This window comes from Myotis brandtii, unplaced genomic scaffold (genome assembly GCF_000412655.1).
Source record: "Myotis brandtii unplaced genomic scaffold, ASM41265v1 scaffold82, whole genome shotgun sequence".
In the NCBI taxonomy this organism is placed as follows: domain Eukaryota; kingdom Metazoa; phylum Chordata; class Mammalia; order Chiroptera; family Vespertilionidae; genus Myotis; species Myotis brandtii.
Genome location: NW_005371324.1, coordinates 9,822,038 through 9,831,428, shown reverse-complemented (window position 1 = coordinate 9,831,428; position 9,391 = coordinate 9,822,038). Strand labels below are relative to the sequence as shown.

Here is a 9,391-nt window from a genome sequence, read left to right as displayed (position 1 = left end):
CCAATGAAGAAAGTGCTTTAGAATTAACTGTTTTCATGACATATTTCTTTAGCTTATTTATTAATTTCCTAGTCACTTAAATTATATAATTTTAGCTTTTCCTTTCTCAAGATTTGTGAAAAAGTAATAATGGATTAGTGAAATAAAATAGCTCAGAGGAGCTAGAAACTGGATAATGTTCTTATTAAAAATATGATACATGGCTTTGAATTGATGCCTTTAGTAGACAATCACATTTATTTCAGAAAAACATCTTGTGTGTTGCTGAGCATGAGATAATTTTAGCTATTTCCTATTTTCATGTATTAAGGCACAGCTCCAAAAACAGTACAAATATCATAGCAATAATCTTTAAAATATCCTATATAATAAAATGCTAATATGTAAATTGTCCCCTCAGGAGTTCTATCGGGAGATCGGGAATTCGATCATTTGCTATGACATGTGCTGACCACCAGAGGGCGGCGTGGAAACATGGCAGGTGACCAGCGGCGTTGGTGGGGTGCTGAGGGAACGAGGAAAGGAGGAGGCAGGGAGGCCAGGAGGCGGAGAACCTGATCGGCCCTGATCGCCAGCCAGGCCTAGGGACCCTACCCATGCACATATTTCATGCACCGGGCCTCTAGTTATATATATATATAAATGTCTGGCTATTGCCTGGGACTTTTGCATATAATTTTTTTCACCATCAGCATCCCCTTTAATAAAATGTGGAAAGTTCTGTGACAGGGAAAGGATGATGGGAGTAAATGATGACCATTTAAAACCACAAAAACTCCTTTGTACATGTCTAAAGCATGGCAGAGAGGAGGGCAGTCAGGGTAGCGACAAGCCGGGGTCAGCCCTATTTGTAGGGGATGTTGTAGTGGTCAGGCTGGTAGAGAAGCAAGACCTTGGGCTCTGAGTCTTCAGAGGAGATGTGTGGGTTGGTGGTGCCCCCTTGCCATGGTCTATGCCTTCCATCTAAATGGAGACACTGAAGTCCTGGGCCAGCATGATAATGTGGATGTGGTCACTTCCCATGCACATGGGCTCCAGTTCCTAATGGCAGAACTCCTTGACAGTCGATCCACCCTTGATGATGTTTTTGAAGAATGCACAGTCATGCTGAAGGTAGTCTGAGGTGAGCAGCTGCAGGTAGACCACCAGTTAGTCCCAGGTGCTCTAGGCATCGAAGGAGGCCAGGAGGTTGGTGACTGAAGTCTGCTTCTCCACTTGTTCAATCAGGCCCATGGAAATGTTGTGTAAATTCTTAACTGTGAATTTGGTGAAGCCAGGGAATACAAGGTCCTCCTTGATCTTGACAGACAGCCTGGAACTGCTGCAATTATGGAGCAATCAGGAAGGTGTCAGAATAAACATATGGGCTGTGCAATTAGTTGGTGTATAGTGAGTTGTTCATAATAGTCTCTTATGATCCTTTGTATTTTTGTGGTATAAGTTGTAACATCTCTCTCATTTATGATTTTATTTATTTGTGTTCTCTCTATTTTTATTTTTGGTGAGTCTAGCCAAAGGTTTGTGAAATTTGTTTCCCTTTTCAGGAACCAGACTTTAATTTCATTGCTCTTTTCTATTTTCTTTTTAGTTTCATTGATCTTTCCTATTTTCTTTTTTAACAATTTCATTCCTTCTACTAACTTTGAGATTTAGTAGTTCTTTTCATAGTTCCTTGAGGTGTAAAGTTAGATTATTTGAGACTTTTCTGGTGTTTTGGCATTGACATTTATTGCTATGAACTTGGTCTTAGAACTGCATTTGCTGAATCCCATACATTTTTGTGTGTGTTACATTTCCATTTTTTGTTTGTTTTAAGGCACTTTTAATTTCTTCTTTAACTCATTGGTTGTTCAGTAGCATGTTGTTTAATCTCCACATATTTTTGGAATTTTCCAGTTTTCTTCATAAAATTAATTTCTAGTTTCAAACTAGATGGAAAGGTGCTTGATATGATTTCAGTCCTCTTAAATTTATTAATTTCTGTTTTGTGGCCTAACATATGATCTATCTCAGAAAATGTTCCATGTGTACTTGAAAAGAATGCATATTCTGTTGTTTTTTGAATGGAATATATATCTGTTAACTTCATCTGATCTAACATGTTGTTTAAGGTCAGTGTTTGCTTATTGATTTCTTCTGGATGATATATCCAGATGTAAGTGGGGTATTTAAGTCCCCTAACTATTATTATATTGCTGTGCCTTTCTCCCTTTATATCTGTCAATATTTCATTTATATATTTAGGTGATCCTTTGTTAGATTCATAAATATTTACAAATGTTATAATCCTTTTGTTGGATTGACCCCTTTATCATTAAGTAATACTCTTATTTATCTCTAATTAAAGTTTTTGTTTTAAAGTCTATTTTGTCTGATATATGTATAGCTACTCCAGATTTCTTTTGGTTTCCATTTTCATGAAATGCATTTTCCTATCTTTTCACTTTTAGTCTGCAGGTGTCCTTAACATCTAAAATTGGGTTTTATAGGCAGTATACAGATGGGTCTTTTTTTTTTTTTAATCAATTCAGTCACTCTATGTCTCTTTAAAAATTTATTTATTTATTTATTTATTTTGGTTAGAGAGAGTGGAAGGGAGAGGGAGAGAGAGAAACATTAATCAACTGCCTCCTATATGCCCCCTACTGATTGAGCCTGAAACCCAGGCATGTGCCCTGATGGGGAATCTAACCGGTGACCTCTTGGTTCATGGGTCAATGCTCAACTACTGAACTACACTGGCTGAGCAACCACTCAATGTCTCTTGATTAGAGAATTTAATTCATTTACATTTAAAGTAATTATTAATAGGTATGCGCTTATTGCCATTTTGCTAATTGTTTTCTGGTGGTTTTTGTAATTTCTCTCAGTTTCTTCTCTTATTCTCTTCCTTGTGTTTGATGACTTTTTTAATGGTACAGTAATTTTTCTTTTTCTTTATTTTTGCGTGTATTTACTATAGGTTTTTGCTTTATGCTTACCATAAGGTTTACATATAACAACTTATCTCTATAACAGTTTAAGTTGATAACAAATTAAGTTTTGTCCCATTGTAAAGTGTAACATTATTATTCTCCCCCTCCATATTTTATGTTTTTTATATAACATTTACATCTTTTAATTTTGTGCATCACTTAACTAATTCTTGTAATCATAGTTCTTTTTACAACTTTTATCTTTTAACCTTCATATTAATTTTATGTGATTAATTCACTACCTTTACCATATATTTACCTTTCCAGCAAGATTAATTTTTTTCAAATGTATTCTTGTTATTAATTAGCACCCTTTCTTTGCAGCTTAAAGAAGTTCATTTAATATTTCTTATAAGGCCAGTTTAGTAATGTTGGATTCTTTTAGCTTTTGCTCGTCTGGAAAACTCTTCTGAATGGTAACTTTTCCAGGTAAAATAGTATTGGTTGAAAGTGTTTTTCTTTTCCCATTTTGAATACATGATGCCAATCTCTTTTAGCCTAAAAAGTTTCTGCTGAAAAACCTTCCAGTTTTATGGGGGTTCCCTTGTACATAACAAATGTTTCTCTTTCTGCTTTAAATGTTCTCTCCTTGTCTTTAACTTTTGACACTTTAATTATAATGTATTTTAGTGTGGCTCTCTTTGGGTTCATCTTATTTGGAATTTTCTGGGTTTCCTGTATTTGGATTTTGTTCTTTTACTGAAGATAGGGATATTTTTAGCCACTATTACTTCAAATTAAATTTTTGTCCCTTGTTCTCTCTTTTCATGTTCTGGAAGCCCTTTGATGTAAATATTAATTTGTTTGATGTTGTTCCATAAGTCCCTTAAGTTATATTCACTTTTTACTTCTTTCTTTATTTTATGCTCCTCTGATTGTGATTTCCAGTGCCTTGCCTTCAAGTTGACTAATTCTTTATTCTGCTTCATCTAGTCTCTTGTTGAACCCCTTAGTGTATTTTACATTTCAGTTATTGCATTCTTTAGCTCTCTCATTTCTATTTGCTAGTTTCTTATGTTTTCCATCTCTTTGTTGAACTTCTTACTTTGTTTATCCATTCTCCCCAGTTTGCTGAGCATTTTTATGACCATTACTTCAAACTCTTTATCAAATAAATTTTATTAAGGTTTTCCCCTGAAGTTTATCTTGTTCATTCATTTGGGATATATTCCTTTGTTTCTTCATTTTTGCTTGAATTTCTGTGTTGGTTTCTATACAGTAAGTGAAACAAAAAACCACCTCTCCCCAGTCTTGAAGGAGTGTAGGTCATTTAATTCTACCCTACCCTTGGTTGTCTCTCAACACTTTGTGCTTGCCCAAGCAGCCTATTAAATTTTTAATAGCTCCTAGTAGTTTAGGGTGTGTCAAGACCTGTGAGTGTCCCAAAGGGGAGGAATTCATCACCCAGGTTCAGGCTGACTGCAAACCAGACCCACAGGCAGCATACTTTAAAAATATGCAAATATATACTGTCCTGTGGGACTACAAGCATAAGCTCCACTGGCCACCAGAGCCAGGTGATCTGTAGGTGTCGGATGGCAGCCATAATAATCGGAGTTCCAGAGAAGCGCACAAACTCTTTCTGGCAAGTGCTGGTTTGGAACTTTTTAGACACTTGTTTCTGAATTCCTGGTTGTTAGCCCAAGGACTCCTGTGATGGTTCAAGAACTAGTTATCAGTGCAGGATAGCCGTACAGCAAAACAAACAAACAAACAAACAAACAAACAAACAAACAAACAAAAAAACAAACAAACAAACAAACAAACAAACAAACCATCCCCAGTAGGAGATGTGCAGGAGGCAGCTGATCGATGTTTCTCTCTCATCAATGTTTCTAACTATCTCTCTCCCTTCCTCTCTATAAAAAAAATCAATAAAATATATTTTTTTTAAAAAAGAACTAGTTATCAGTGCAAGATAGCCATACAGCAAAAGAAACAAACAAACAAAAACATTGCATAACCAAAGAAGAAAATTGAATAAGAAATTGCTGTTACTCAGAGAAGAGGAGTGGCTACTAGAATCCCATGGTTGGTGAGCAAGGAATACTTGCCTCAAAGGGACCTGGTTCAGGAGATGACTTTCCTTTGGATGGAAGCAGCTTCAGAGAAGATCTTTTATCCTAGCCTTTGAGAAGGAATGAACAGATATAGAAATTAGAGGTCAGATGTCTATGTTGAACAGCTCCAAAACTTGCAGAAGATAAAAGGAAAGTTTGAAATTGCACTAGAAAACACGAAGATTCTGTCATGTGGAAATTTAAAGAGCCGACTAATATATTTCAAGTCAATGGAGCTAAAATGGCAGGAGGATTGGCTTTGACATTAACCAGAAAGGACCAGGAATGGTCAGAAAAAATAGATCAGCTCAAAAAGAAATAATTTTTTGACAGTTTAAGGGGTTACAGTTCAAAATGGTTACACAGAAAGATCCTAAACTCACCTCTTCTCAGAGACACAATGAGACTACAGCTACATATGGTACAATTTATTCTTTAAAAACCCTAAAGGCTGAATGAGTGATGACTACAGATTAGGGAAATGAGAAAAAACACACCTAAAGTGGGTAGGAGAGGTTAGGACACAATTTTGCCATCAACCTCACCCCTTGCTGAAATCCACAATCAGGAGGGAATTGAAAACCCAGAGCTTCTCCCTGAGGAGTAAAGTGTTTGAACACAGCATCAGGCACCTCAAATTTTAAGGCATGGGTTTACATTTTTTTTTAAAGAAAGAAAATGTAAATTTCATTTAATAAATTCTAGAGGCAAGCACAACCTAGAGTAGTTCTCCGGTTGAGACTAGTTACTGTGATGGTGTGACGAAAGATAAACCATCTCCACGGTAATTTAAACAGCTGTGGGCAGAAGCAGTGATGGAAATAAATAACTTAAACTCAATACAGATGTAAAAACAAATTACCATGTACTGTGATGTATTTAGTGTGATGGACGAGTAATTTGCTTTTATACTTTGCAACAACAATTCTGAACTCTAAAGAAGGCATACTGACCACAACTAAGCAGAATAGAGCTCAAAACTGCAGTCAGAGACTTTGGGGAAATTGATAAAGAAAATAAGTATTTATATCTGAGGAAATAATAATTGATGTCAATGATAATTAAACCATACTGCAGCCATATGATCTTTGAAAATATAAATCTGTTAATGTCACCACTTTGAATAAAACCTTTTATTTCTTCATATTGCTTCCAGATAGAACAAAAAATCTTTATCCTGTTCTTACCCACCTCTTTTCCAGGCTCTTTCTCAATTGCTTTCTCTTTCTCCTCTTTCAGTAACACTAAAAAATCTTTTATTTGCTGAAAAGGAGCTATGTCTCCTCCAGCGGCAATCTCTTCCTGCTGTTTGGAAACAGGAGAAGACCCTGGTTCTCTTGCCCCTTAACTCTTACTCATCCATCAGATTTCGGGTATCACTTCTCCAGGGAAGCCTCCTCTGGCGTCTAGTGCAGTTCAAGTTCCCAGTTACAAACTCTCAAGGCAACCTGTACATTTCCTTTGTTGTATGATTATTTGATTGATGTGTTTACCCGTCTTGACTGTAAGCTATATGAGGGCAGGGACTGGATTGGATGTTGGCTAACATTGTACTCAAAGCTCTAGTATCCCCATTCCATATCTTACCCCTTCACTAATCCTGCCTGTTTTGAATACTGATTTTTGAGATTTCCATAGTACTGTCAGATGATAGCCACATCAGTTCCTCCCCTTATACATAAAGCCAGAGATTGGAGATATGCATCAAACTCTGACAAATATTCTGTAACCAAGAAAAGTGAGGTGACATTTGAAAGGAACTTGGTAGCAATGCATGCAAAGGCTGTAGCTTTTCATGAACTGTCTCAGTTCAACTCATCAGAAGACAAGAAAATGAAAGTAATAAAAGACCCCAAGTCCAAACTAAGAAAACCAGAGCATTTGAAAGCTTATAAGCTGCATTTTGGACTCTGCATGTGACATCACAATGAATTTACTGTATATAGTTGTCTATTTAAAAAAATAAACATAAATAGAATAAGTGTTAAGATTGGTACACAAAAATAGGAAATATTTCTCCATAGTTAATATTCATTTTTTCTTGGTTTAGTAATAAGGACACCATTTGAAACCAAAATGACACCATGATAGCCTCATTGAGCTTTCATTGGGGGAAAATAAAGTCGTGTGGTTTAATTATCATTGGCATCAATTATTATTCCCTCAGAAATAAATATTTTATCAATTTCCTCAAAGTCCCTGATAAAAGAGAGATGAGAGATGATTGCAATGCTTAATATCTCCAAGTATGGGAAACTTATGTAATGAGAATTTTTTTATATAGCTTACCAGACTGAAGTAATCTAATTCAAATTTCTCATTAACAAGTTAGAAAATAATACTTGTATTTTGAATGCACAATATCAAGAATATAGGTGATTTGTTTCATTTAGGTTGCCTGTTTGTGTATACATATACACACATGGATATGTGAGATGGTACATAACTTACTAATTTATCAAAAATGACTATACAGCCACCACCATTTTAAGAACCAGACATGACCTTATCTAAACAGGGTCTTACAACTAAGAAAATTAATTAAAAGAGAGGAAAGTTAAAGAGAATAATTGGAAATACAGACAACGTGGGAGTTCTGTGTAGTATGTTATTCATATTCTCCTAAAGGAATTTAACGTATTGTCTATGAAATCTGAGATTTAGTCAGGATTTTCTAATGTTGTTATATTTGGATATTGATATAGTATATTTTATTATGATGAACCAAGAAACAGTTATATAAACTGAGAAAACAAGGAGTAAGTACAATTGTGTACTGACATCCAGGTGGGAATAGAAAAATGCTCTGGGTTTAGAAATAGCTACAGAGAGAATACAAATGATCTTGGACGTGTGATGTAGTTTACTGACTACCAATTTATGACAAAAACCACAGCTGTACTAAAATTGACTACAGCGATACAATACATTGTACATAAAAAACGTTTTAAATCTCAGAAAAGGGTCATTGGATAATTTCAGTAAATAGTCTAGAGCTAAATTTGAAATTCCTACAAAATTACTTTATGACTGCAAAATATGTAAAGACTTAACAGAAAATTTTATTTGTTTATATTAAAATTTTTTCTTAAAGCCAATAAATATCCAAATATTAATTAAGGTAAGATAATGAAATACCTCCTGTTTTATATACAAATATATCCTAAAAATAAGGCTGAAAATGTTCACTTTGGTTGCTATAACATTTTTGGCTATTTATGGTATAACTATTATAAGTCTTCAGACATGTTTTGTTGACACTTGTCAATATTTTTATATGTAAATATTTATAAATTTTTAAAAATAAGGTCTAATACTGGTTTAGGAGTAGGAAGAAGTGGGAGTAGTGTAAATTATAGCTCTAACGAGATCTCAAACATAAAATTATGGCATCAATATAAACAAATTATATTATAACTAGAGTCCTGGTGCATGAAATTTGTGCACTGGAGCTGGGTCGGGGGGTGGGGTCCCTCAGCCCAGCCTGCGTCCTCTTGCAGTCTGGGACCCCTTGGGGGATGTCTGGCAGTCGGACATCCCTCTCACAGTCTGGCCCTCACTCCAAAAGGGTCATTGGATAATTTCAGTAAATAGTCTAGAGCTAAATTTGAAATTCCTACAAAATTACTTTATGACTGCAAAATATGTAAAGACTTAACAGAAAATTTTATTTGTTTATATTAAAATTTTTTCTTAAAGCCAATAAATATCCAAATATTAATTAAGGTAAGATAATGAAATACCTCCTGTTTTATATACAAATATATCCTAAAAATAAGGCTGAAAATGTTCACTTTGGTTGCTATAACATTTTTGGCTATTTATGGTATAACTATTATAAGTCTTCAGACATGTTTTGTTGACACTTGTCAATATTTTTATATGTAAATATTTATAAATTTTTAAAAATAAGGTCTAATACTGGTTTAGGAGTAGGAAGAAGTGGGAGTAGTGTAAATTATAGCTCTAACGAGATCTCAAACATAAAATTATGGCATCAATATAAACAAATTATATTATAACTAGAGTCCTGGTGCATGAAATTTGTGCACTGGAGCTGGGTCGGGGGGTGGGGTCCCTCAGCCCAGCCTGCGTCCTCTTGCAGTCTGGGACCCCTTGGGGGATGTCTGGCAGTCGGACATCCCTCTCACAGTCTGGGTCCCCTCACTCCTTACTGCCTGCCTGCTTGCTGCTCCTTACCGCTTGGCTTGCTGCTCCTTAGCACTGCCACAGAGGTGGGAGAGGCTCCTCCACTACCACTGCGCTCGCCAGCCGTGAGCCTGGCTTCTGGCTGAGCCGTGCTCCTCCTGTGGGAGTGCACTTATCACCAGGGGGCAGCTCCTGCATTGAGCATGT

The 9,391-nt window shown here is 35.7% G+C and overlaps 1 pseudogene; it reads right to left on the bottom strand.

Annotated features, from left to right (window-relative positions):
• Positions 1-844: 844 nt before the first annotated feature.
• On the bottom strand, positions 845-6,584 carry LOC102239066 (annotated as a pseudogene).
• Positions 6,585-9,391: the final 2,807 nt, after the last annotated feature.